Source organism: Cottoperca gobio, unplaced genomic scaffold (genome assembly GCF_900634415.1).
Source record: "Cottoperca gobio unplaced genomic scaffold, fCotGob3.1 fCotGob3_245arrow_ctg1, whole genome shotgun sequence".
Classification (NCBI taxonomy): domain Eukaryota; kingdom Metazoa; phylum Chordata; class Actinopteri; order Perciformes; family Bovichtidae; genus Cottoperca; species Cottoperca gobio.
Genome location: NW_021166869.1, coordinates 91,497 through 103,692, shown reverse-complemented (window position 1 = coordinate 103,692; position 12,196 = coordinate 91,497). Strand labels below are relative to the sequence as shown.

The window sequence follows — 12,196 nt, the reverse complement described above, 5'->3', positions numbered from 1 at the left end:
GGACCTCTTCACGTCAGTGAAAGCAGCGCTCGATCGCGTATTCCTCCTCAGTGAGACGGCCATTAATGGAGCCAGAAACACCGCCTGCATTAAGTGAACACGACATCAACGCCTCTTTTTGTGTGCAGCAGGAAGAGAGGCGCAGCAGCTGTTCCAGATGTGACTCAAAGAGCATCCCGACCTGCTGCATCCATGTGTCAGATGGAAACATTCAGCAGGGAAAACATCAAGTGTTTGCAAGAAGCATTGTTTACGTCTCCACTGTCAGATTCATTTAATTTAAGCACAAATTATAATCAGAGACGCTCTGTTGTGGTGGTGACCACATGCATTCTGTGGTGTCTGAGGGAAAGCTCCGGCTACAGTTTGACTTTCCATTGGTTTTGTTTGTTTGTTTGTTTTCGTCGCGGTGGGAGGTCATTTTTACTTCTCTTTTGCGACTGTGTAATTTAATTTGTGGATTTTTTTTGCTTATTTAAGGAAAGGAAACAGTTCATTTGCAATGTTTTTTACAACAACAATAATTCAGTTTCCTTTCTGTTTTTTATATTTCGTAACTGTAATGAAATTATAAAAACAAAACATACAAAAAGACGTACGTGAAATTGATACTCTCACATAAGAAATGATATTAAATAGTTGTTTTCACATATTACACTTCACATAGAATATACTTATCAGAAAACCCTCACATGCCCACATCCTATATATATATATATATATATATATATATATATATATATATATATATAAATATATATATATATATATATATATATATATATATATATAAATATATATATATATATATATTATATATATATATATATATATATATATATATATATATAAATATATATATATATATATATATATATATATATATATTTATATATATTTATATATATATTTACATTTCTGGCCAGTAATTTAAAGGTTACTGGTTTTCTGTGCTTGTAGCTGCATTTATTCTTGTACATGAAATTGTAACTTTAACTGGGAGGCCACTCGAAATCATACATTTGACAAGATCTGAGAAATATTATCAGCCTAACTTACATGATATAACATCAATAAAATGTGTATCAATAATTGATAATAAATCTATATTATACAAACGCTGATGTAGAAAGCTGTTTGCAACATTCCACTCTGTTGACACATCATCCATGTCTGACTCAAACCTTTTTTAAATATTTAATCTCAAACATTTACATTTTTCCAAAAGAAATGCTCACAATTATACAGGAACTGTGTGCAAACCCCCCTCCATGTGGGACCTCCCAGAGTTACTCATTACATCCCATCAGTTTGATCGGGTTGTTCCTCAGTTTCATTTATCGCACCTGTCAGTTATACAAGAACCATTATGTGTCTTTTGCTCTACACCGCAGCAGAGAGCCACATTTGCAATGCTAATGACCGCTAATGTGTCAGACGGGAGCCAGTGTGTGTTCTGCACTGGATGCTTTACATTCTTGTCACCTGGAGTGGAAAGTAACTCATATCAAGTTCTTATTGCGGTAAATAAGAAGCTTTGTCCAGAAGGATTCATATCCAGACATCATATTCATGCGTTCAGAGTCAAAGACATATGAAAGAATATGTCTGTTGTACCCACGTGTGTTGCCTAGCATAGCACAAACACTTCCATCAGCAGAGGAACAATACACCTTCCAACAACTTATTATACCAAATACCAATGTAAAATACAAAATATGTGTGTGAATGAAATATCTTTGGAGTTGTAGAACAGCACTTCTGTTAGAGCTTTGTCTTTTGAAACAGGTTTCTATGTGCATCTTCAAGCAGCATGCAGCTGAAGCTGGTGCCTCTCAGCTCAAGGACGACAAACTTGCAAAGGAAAAGAAGAGACTGGAGCACACTGATTGGTTTGCAGCCTTTAATTGTTCAAACAGACATATTGGATTCAGTACAGCTGAGTCCTTTGTCATGTTTCCTTTAGTTTTGAACACTTAATGGATGCAGTAAATGTACTTTTTGTATTTTGTCTTTGTACCTTTCCCTTTTGTTCTGGCGTGGCACTTGACAACTCCTACCTTTGGATCCACTATAGATTTGAGAACCTGTTTTGTCAACCAATTATCCAATACTGTATCCATTGTCCAAACGTTGCACAGTTAAAGGCTGCAAATCAATTATTGTGCTCCTTCTTTTCCCTTGGAAGCTAGGCTAACTGTTTCCCTCTGCTGTTGTGAGGTAAATCTATGTACAACTGATTTTTGTACTGAAATTGACAAAAAGTAATTACATATATTATTGCTCTTAATTACCCGTTGAATACATTCAACACGTGGTTCCACAAGAACTATATTTTATTCCTCTTTTACCCGCTGTATTAATATATGTTAAATAAAGCTATTTTAACCTGAACTTCCTGCTTCCTTCCTCTGATGGTTATAGCAAAAGCAGCGCAACATCCTGCCTTGCTCAGAGGAACCTCGTCAGCAGAGAGTGAGAGGCCTGCTCCTTCTCCTTTTACCTCAGCCAATCAACAGGCCCGTCGTCCCAGTTTGACAGAGTTGTGTTACAGCACCAGAAACTTTTAGGCTCAGAGAGCACTACAGGATCTGGGTGCACGCTGAGAAGAGAAAATAAATCCCTGCTAGGATTTTACAAACCCGAAAAAGTGTGAAACATGAAAGGCTGACACAAAGTGAAATATCTGCAGATTCCATATGGAGGTGCTGATGGTGCAGCGCCTGCAGCAGGGGTCGCCTGTGGCAGCCACTGACTGCACCGCACACGCTCTATAACTCCTCAAATACCACACTCAAGTCAACCTTCTCAGCAACTTCTGCTTCTGTGTTGATTTACTGCGTTTCCCAAAATAGGGTTTGTGAAAAAATGCTTTGGTGCCACTGTGCTTACACCTTACACCAGTACGCAGCGGCTATATAAGGCTTGTTATTGTCGTAAAATGTACAATCAAAATACAGCTTTTAATATCTTTCTTAGTTTGTATGTTGCTCCTGTGCCTGCGTGGATTTTCTCTGGGTGCTCACGTTTCCTCCCGCAGTCCAAACACAGGTAAGAAGCGCTGTAAATGACCACCCCACTTTCCCAGAGCTCAAGTTGACACACTGAGAGTAACCCTCTGAGACCAGAAGATATGCAAATAATAATTATATCAAACTGAGATATAAACCCTACTAAAGCATATTTGAGAAGAGGGTACAAATGCATGTTTGCTATATTAGCTTAAAAGTATTAGTTGAACATTTTGGGAAACACTTTCTGGCGGAGCGTTAGATGAGAAGATTGAAATGTAATTTATAATCCAACGGTAAAAACAACAAGTTGTGGTTTCACGGTGGGTTATGTGCCGGCGAACAGTTTGCCAGACAGTTACTGGTCCCAGTGAAGAAGAAGTCCGATTGTGGTACCTTGGGACCGAGCCAGGCTAGCTGTTTCCCCCCGTTTCCAGTCTTTATGCTAAGCTAAGCTAACTGGCTGATGGCTGCAGCCTGTTGCTGGTTTTACTCTCAAACTCCACCACTACAAAGTGGATAGCCTACATTTCAAGTATTGTTCTATTAAATGATTTCTAATTTCCTGTCAAAAGAATCATTCATTGAATTGATTTATTAATAACCATTTCAGCTCTAGATTGCAGAATGATCTTTTAATAAAAGTAGCTTGTGGTATGTCTTATTCTTTGGCACAGCTGTCCCCCGAGCTCCTTGCATTGTGGTCTCTGTCCCGCTGCTGCGAGTCTACAAATTGTTCTCTGTTTCCTCTTCTCTGATGGATCTGTCCCTGTGGGATTGTTACATCATTGGTGCAAAATGGCAGCTTTAGAAAGAAAAAGGCCCTCACTCTTTAATCCTGACACACTGAGCCCAACCACACACACGTTTAATTATTATTTTAGTGTTAGATTACAGAAAGATTTTCTGATATCAGATTGCTGCGTAGCTGCTGGATATATTTAGAAGTCTCCTTGTTCTGCAGAGGATAGAAGAACAATGCACCAAAACAGAGAATCGGCAATAATAACTATTTATTTCCTTCGGATTTCGACTGTTTTGGGAGATTTTTCTCAGGAAGAAGAGCAGCTTTCTGAGGGATTGTTTCCTGCTTTAAATCTCTTTTCATTTCAGTTTATACTTGGTTTAATTTGAGATCGTCTGACCCATCCCGGCAGACTCTGTTCACTCTTATCTGGGTGAGTGGAGTCTTTCTGAGCTCTGAGGCTCATTAACACAGCATTGCACTCAAGGGAATCCACTGGAACCAGCACCGTATTGATCCCAAAACCCAGAACAACTGAAATATAAATGAAGGATTTTCACTGAGGACTCCTTTGTGCTCCCACGGCCCACCACTATTTAACAGTGGCTGCAGTGTTTCTCTTCATTACAGACAATACTGTGCCTGCAATGTTGTTTATTAAGGATATTATGTATATAAACACTGTGATATTAACCAGGTAACCAAAAGAGATGATCAAAATGTTATTGTTTTAGCCCTCTATATCACAGAAAGGGGGACAACACATCAGCTAAGGCTCCTTTGTCATCATCGTACAGACTGAACCTGCGTTCCCTGTTGAGCAAATTAGTTTCCTTTTACAGGAACATTATACATAATTAAACAATGGATTTTGAACCCTCCTTTAATGGTGACACACATGTACACAGCAACATTTGGATTTAAGCCATCCTAATGTTAGGAGTAGTGGGCTGCTTTTATATTATCAGCACACGGGGGAGTGTGGAGGTCCACGGCAGTGCCCCGAAGGTGGGCCTGCATACTTGGTGCGTTTGGGGACTTGAACCTGCAACCCTCCGGTTACCGACGCCCAATCTTCACTGAAATAACAATTCCCAACATAATTACATAAGAGAGAGAGAGAGAGAGAGTGATGGAGCAAGAGAGGGATTTTAAACTTTAGCAAAATGCCTCATTTATGCCAATAAGGAAGATTATTGAAATGAAGAAAAGAGACACGTACTATATATTTATATTTATGACAGAGACAGTTCTCCAAAGTTATGTGTGTGAGGTCATTTATACAACAACGGTTGACCTTTTATGTATGTCAAATAAACATTGCATGTTTGTTAGTTGTGTTTAATATTCACTGGCTACTTGTTTCCCCCCCATGAACAGATTTTATTACACTTTTTACTTAATCTTCCATTCTGGCAGCACAGATGCTTTTATCTGCCAGTAGTGCTGAAACACTTAGTTGATGAAATCAATTACACGTTTGATGAAAGAACAATGACACTTTTTATAGCACTGAAAGTTCAGTTGCAATCTCGTTGTTTTGAAGCTCTTGGCTTTAAAAAAAACAAAATGAAAGTGAACGCTTTGCCTTTCAACTCAGCTCCCTCTTCAACACAACGGTCCGGAACAACACATTTTACCCTCAGCTGTGAACAAGATCCCATTGAACTCCTTCACTTGGGGCAGCAACTCACTCCCAACAAGGAGCCATTCAGTTTACTGAGCTTTGAGAATTGTTTTCACATTTGTGCCTGTTTTATACATTTATTGCATGTTTGTCCCCTCCGCCACTACGGGACTTTGTCTATACATGCTCAGTAAATTCTATAAGATCCTCAAGAATATCCTCTATACAAGTGTTTTACCTGCATCAGTCATCAATCCCTGCCCGACGACGTGAGGAGCTGCAGCGATCAGCCCTTTCAAAACAACCTTAAAAAGTCTGTTAAAAGCTGCTCTGCACTTACTGACCTTGAATTATATCTTAAGGTCTTCATGACCTGCTTTTATCTGACAAGTAATACATTTGTGATGTGCTGTTGTGTGTAGCTTTGTATTGTGTCTCTTGCATGTTCTTTCTTGTATAACTTTGCATAATGTTTCAACTCTGCAGTGTTTGTTATTGTGTTCCCTTTGTTTTTGACCTGCCAAGGGACCACAGATGCAAATGAGCTTAAAGCTACAGGGTGCATCAAATGGGGACAACATTTTATGTTTTAAACTGTACATGGTCCCTTTTTAAATAAAAAACAACAAAACAAAACAAAAAACAGAGCAGAGAACCATGACCTCGGACTAGCAGGTGCTGACTCTCATCCCGACCGCTTCACACTTGGCCCCGGTGCGTGCTGCACGTCTGATGAAAACAACAGAACCACATCATCTGCAAAGAGCAGAGACGCAATTCTGAGATCCCTGGCACCCCATACTCTCCCCACCACAAGACTCTGATGTGGACGTGGAATAATGACCATTATTAGATGTGTTCTATGTTTTGAAATGTCCTTTAGGTAAAATAAAGTTAAACTGAAATTTAAGTTTATAAATTTATTTTGGCTTTATTTGCTATTTTGCAAGTCAATAACAATAAGTTAAGAGAGAAATGTGGGTGTTGCAGCAGCAGACAGGCATAAATAAGTACAGGCACATAGTGAAGTAAAACAAAAAAGAAATAATAAGAGGTGTATACAACTGGAATAAAAATATAAGTACAAATAGAAACTGTACAAAAGCAGTTAAAGACAACTTTACGAGTTTAACTGACACTTTGTGGTTGTCTAGTATTATGTAAACAGCATACACCAGAATAATATATAATATACACAGTGTTGTCTGTATTAATATAGCAACATAATAGAAATGTAATAGTACATTAGATACAGTATAAGGTCCAATAGTAGTATAGTGAAGTATAACATAATATAAATACATTTATGATTTATTATTATTATTATTATATAATATTATATATAATACATATATAATATTATATCTAATAATATTTATTATTATTTTTAATAATAATTATATTTATTTTATTTAGTTCAGTTGCAATCTCGTTGTTTTGAAGCTCTTGGCTTTAAAAAAAACAAAATGAAAGTGAACGCTTTGCCTTTCAACTCAGCTCCCTCTTCAACACAACGGTCCGGAACAACACATTTTACCCTCAGCTGTGAACAAGATCCCATTGAACTCCTTCACTTGGGGCAGCAACTCACTCCCAACAAGGAGCCATTCAGTTTACTGAGCTTTGAGAATTGTTTTCACATTTGTGCCTGTTTTATACATTTATTGCATGTTTGTCCCCTCCGCCACTACGGGACTTTGTCTATACATGCTCAGTAAATTCTATAAGATCCTCAAGAATATCCTCTATACAAGTGTTTTACCTGCATCAGTCATCAATCCCTGCCCGACGACGTGAGGAGCTGCAGCGATCAGCCCTTTCAAAACAACCTTAAAAAGTCTGTTAAAAGCTGCTCTGCACTTACTGACCTTGAATTATATCTTAAGGTCTTCATGACCTGCTTTTATCTGACAAGTAATACATTTGTGATGTGCTGTTGTGTGTAGCTTTGTATTGTGTCTCTCGCATGTTCTTTCTTGTATAACTTTGCATAATGTTTCAACTCTGCAGTGTTTGTTATTGTGTTCCCTTTGTTTTTGACCTGCCAAGGGACCACAGATGCAAATGAGCTTAAAGCTACAGGGTGCATCAAATGGGGACAACATTTTATGTTTTTAAACTGTACATGGTCTCTTTTTAAATAAAAAACAACAAAACAAAACAAAAAACAGAGCAGAGAACCATGACCTCGGACTAGCAGGTGCTGACTCTCATCCCGACCGCTTCACACTTGGCCCCGGTGCGTGCTGCAGGTCTGATGAAAACAACAGAACCACATCATCTGCAAAGAGCAGAGACGCAATTCTGAGGTCTCCAAACCCGACTTTCCTTCTGCAGCAGCAGAAGACAGGCATAAATAAGTACTGGCACATGGTGAAGTAAAACAAAAAAGAAATAATAAGAGGTGTATACAACTGGAATAAAAATATAAGTACAAATAGAAACTGTACAAAAGCAGTTAAAGACAACTTTACGAGTTTAACTGACACTTTGTGGTTGTCTAGTATTATGTAAACAGCATACACCAGAATAATATATAATATACACAGTGTTGTCTGTATTAATATAGCAACATTATAGAAATGTAATAGTACATTAGATACAGTATAAGGTCCAATGTAATAAGGTATAGTATAGTGAAGTATAACATAATGTAAATACATTTATGATTTATTATTATTATATAATATAATAAATATATAATATTATTTCTAATAATATTTATTATTATTTTTAATAATAAATATTTATTTATTTATATTTATTTTTGCAAATCCTGCACACAATTCTCTCATTCTAAAACTGTTATATTTTACATATTTGTTACAGGATATTCTTCATATTTATATTCTTGACATGTAAACCTATTTGGTAATAAACCTTATCTGATATTGTATAGTATAATATGAAATGAATAATATGTATAGAATAATATAATATATAATAAGAATATAATATAAGAATATCATTGTATATAAACCAACAGTAAAAATGACTTATAAGGCAATGCAACATAATTATTATTAATATGACAGGAAAGATAGACAGGTGAAGAGAGAGAGAGAGAGAGAGAGAGAGAGAGAGAGAGAGAGAGAGAGAGAGAGAGAGAGAGAGAGAGAGAGAGAGAGAGACTGAATGGAACGGTAGAGCGACATAGACACAGAGTGAGTGAGTGGAGGAGAGAGAGAGTCGCCATTACTGCCTGGCAGTGCTGCTGAGAGGGGAGGGAGCAGAGAGAAGCAGGTTTCGGCTTACAACGCATACCACACTAACAACACTATAATACACTAAAAACACGGGCTAACTGGCCGTTTGGAACTACACAGGACTAAACCGTCAACTGAACCCAACTTCGGATCTTGTCGGAGGACACTAACGGCCGCAGATTGTGGAGTGTAAAGAGGAGTTTTCTGCCTTGTAATGTGGGAATGCTTTCTCCTCTTTTCCGTGGTATGTGGATCTGGGAGCGACCATGTTAATAGGTGGGTAGGGGAATGTATTTGGACTGGGATTGGGACTTCATTATCTTTGCTAGCACTCTTGTCTGTGTGCGAAACCTAGCCCTAAAATTGCGGCATTCCGGGTTCAAGGAAACTCGGATAAATATATGTGTGTGGGTTGTTTAATTTAAAACCCCGTATGTGAACGTTTGGAAAAGGTTTGGTGTTGCTAAAGCTAGCTTAGCTAACTATCCCTAACCCCCTTTTTGGCTAACATAGCTCGGCTAATGTTAGCTAATCGGGATTGGGAAAAGGTGGTGTTTTTCCCCTCTCTCCCGGAGTATCAGGTCCAAGCCAGGCCAGGCCGAGCCGGGTTTCATGTCATGTACCCGGGAGGGTTTAATAACTGCCGTGTCAAATCCTGTGGTTGCGAAGGTTAGCTACGGTGCATTGACGCATTAACATAAACGTCTGTTGGTTTTAATTTAACTAACTCATTAACCGTAACGTTAACTCCCGTAACTCCCCCCCCCCCTCCTCTTTCCCCGTAGAGTTTGACGTTTTACGGGATATCCACCCTTTTCAATAGGTTTTTAACGTAACAAATGGGCTCAAATGGAAAATTACTTTGGTAATAAAACGAAGGTTGATATCTTAACGACTGTACTGACTACAGAGTTCAGGAAACCTCCACACTGTGGCAGCTTTTATCTCTTATTTCACTGTTTTTCTAAAACATATTGTTGAGTTTGATAGAAGTTGCTGGGTTGCCAGTTTCAACGTTAATGTCCTGCTAACATTAGCATGGGAGCTGGATGGATGCAGGGTCAGATCCAGGAGTGCCACTGGTTCAGATTATTGCATTTTCCGACATTAACCAGGGTGTTTGTAAGCATTTGCGCAATGATGCGAAGTTGTAACCGCACTTTGTCATTAGCAACTTACTAACTATTTATATGTAGTGTTCAGCAGCAGTCCGTTGGTTTGTTCTGCAGCTCTGCATGTCATTTGCATCGACTCGGACACTGCTGCAGCTCCCTGTGCCCTTTACCCAAACTCTCTTTAAAGGGATAGTCCGGCTTTTATCTAATGAGCCTCAATTTGCAGACCTCTCAGTGTACTCCTCACATAAAATATGCCCATTCCTCAGTTACAGAGATAGTTAAATGCATTCATTATTACTAGGACACAATACATATCAGTTAGGTGCTTTGTTGTTTCCATTATCATCTTGTTTTAGCCTGCAAGGGCTCAGTGAATTATGTGATTGGACTCTGTTCATCATTATCATCACATTCAGTCTGCTAAGGGGCTTTCTTCTCTTCAATGTGTTTGAAGCAAAGCTGTCATGCTGGTAGCAAATGTTGTTTGGAAACGTTATTTTATTGCATATGTCACTGTTGTTGCCAATAAGCGTAACATTTTCTATCCAGATAATGTGTAAGAGAATATTTTTGCATTAATTATCTTGTCCTCTTGACACGTGAAGATATCTGGTTGCTGATATTAGCGTTATCTGAAATGATAGAAATGGATAGGTATGTCTGAAAAACTTTGCATCCACATCTGCTTTAAAACCAGGACAATAATGTATATTGGCATATGCTAATGTGGTGGTAAATATTCAATATTAATATCAGCTTCCACAAACCACATAGGGCACTGTTACCAATGACCTCTGGTTTGAGTGATGGCAGGGTTGATCGAGTCCGTTGGCTTATAAACTGTTGTTCTTACCTCATCGACACCTCAGGAAGGGAAGTCAGTGGAGTGATGCTCAGGTTCAGGTCTGGACCTGACTCTGCAGGAGGATGACATCGTTTTCTCAGCAGATCTTTCTGCTTAAAAAAACTTCAGAGGTTCTTTTTATAAAAATAAATAAAGGAAATAATCTTACAAGAAGCAATAGCCGGTGCCTTTTTTATGTAGTTTTGAACGATGTAATCAAATCTTTGTTTTAATTGGCAGCAACACATATGTTTTGTTGAGCAATTGCACAGTGAATATAAAATGAACAGTAAGAAATAAAGATGTAGCCACTAACTCTAGTTATAGCAAAATTATTCATTATAATAAGATGGTCTCGCCTCTTATTACACACTTGAAGCAGACTGACTGACTATTTCTGGATACATTTTGAGACTAACATTTAAGAAAGTAGTTTCTGTGTTATGTTTAGTTGCTTACAACTGCATCTTCTCTGATGATGAGGTAGCTGACATTTAAAACTGCTAGCAGCTGAAAAATGGCAGTGACAGGTAATGGTTTAAAAATTGAAAGTGAGCACCCAGAAATCCCGTGAGGCGGGGTCAGCCATGACAGGTCTGTCATGATTTATACTAAGAGGAGAGGCTAAAACTCTTTAATGTTCGAGTCCATTTTTCTCTCGCTGGAAAGCTCACTCTTTGCTTAAAAGGAGGCAGTTTGGATTTTTCTTCTTCGTTTTGATTCATCTCTTCCTGTGGGAGCAGAGTTGTCTGTGCTCGAGATCAGACTTTCTTCTGAGGATGAGGAAACATAATGAGTCAGTGGCACCTCATTTAAAGTTGATGGGACCCTTTTCTCTGTTGGAGCCCCGCTTTGAGATTTTGCCTGAAAAAAAAACAAGTTTATTTTTTACCTAAAAAAGAATCCAGCAGCTTTGAAAGGTCTACCAACATTGGCAGTGTGTTCTGCTGTGTTTTAGGCTTAACATCATTTAGTCATCTCTAAAACCAGCTTGCCAAGTGATACCTTAATCCCCCCTGCAGCCTCATAGTGAATATACTAATCATGATGCACAAGGCTACTTTTAGCTATTAATGCAGCACAAGTTTCAGCTCTAATGTTTTGCAGTAATACAACTGTCACAGGCTCCATCGAGGAGTGTACAGCTAACTGGCTGCCACTGCTACCATCCCTACCTTCATTCATGTTAACATTTATTCACGAGTCTTGTATGGGCCCTGTGTGTTAACAGCAGAGTGAATTTAGACTTTGATATTGGCCGACAATAATGCACAACAGATGTTTGAATTTGGGTGGCTGATCTGCTCAAACACTGTGGTTTGGATGGGAATCGGGGAAAGGAATGTAGGGCTGTAGCAATCAGTTGGTAAGTCGAGCAACATGACATTCATATATTTCAGTTGTTGTAATTGAGGGTCTTAGTCTATTGCCAAGTAATGATTCCAAATGTTTATTAGTCGCAGTGTTACCACTGAGAGACTGCTCGTTTTGTACTCTTTAATAAACATTAAATATTTAGGATTGTTTTGACTGTTGGTTGTAAGAAGGAAGCGATCTGTAGACATCACTTGAACGTTGCTGATTTGTGATGTACATTTTTGCCATTTTAAAGTCAACATTAGTCATCAGTTAGTAATATAAATAC

At 38.3% G+C, this 12,196-nt stretch overlaps 1 protein-coding gene across 1 annotated transcript in view; it reads left to right on the top strand.

The window, feature by feature from the left end:
* Nucleotides 1-8,579: 8,579 nt before the first annotated feature.
* Nucleotides 8,580-12,196, top strand: part of arhgap5 (Rho GTPase activating protein 5) — a 28,735-nt gene continuing 25,118 nt past the window's right edge. The window contains 1 exon segment of the mRNA XM_029426835.1: nucleotides 8,580-8,833. The gene's annotated coding sequence lies outside the window, so the exon portion shown is untranslated.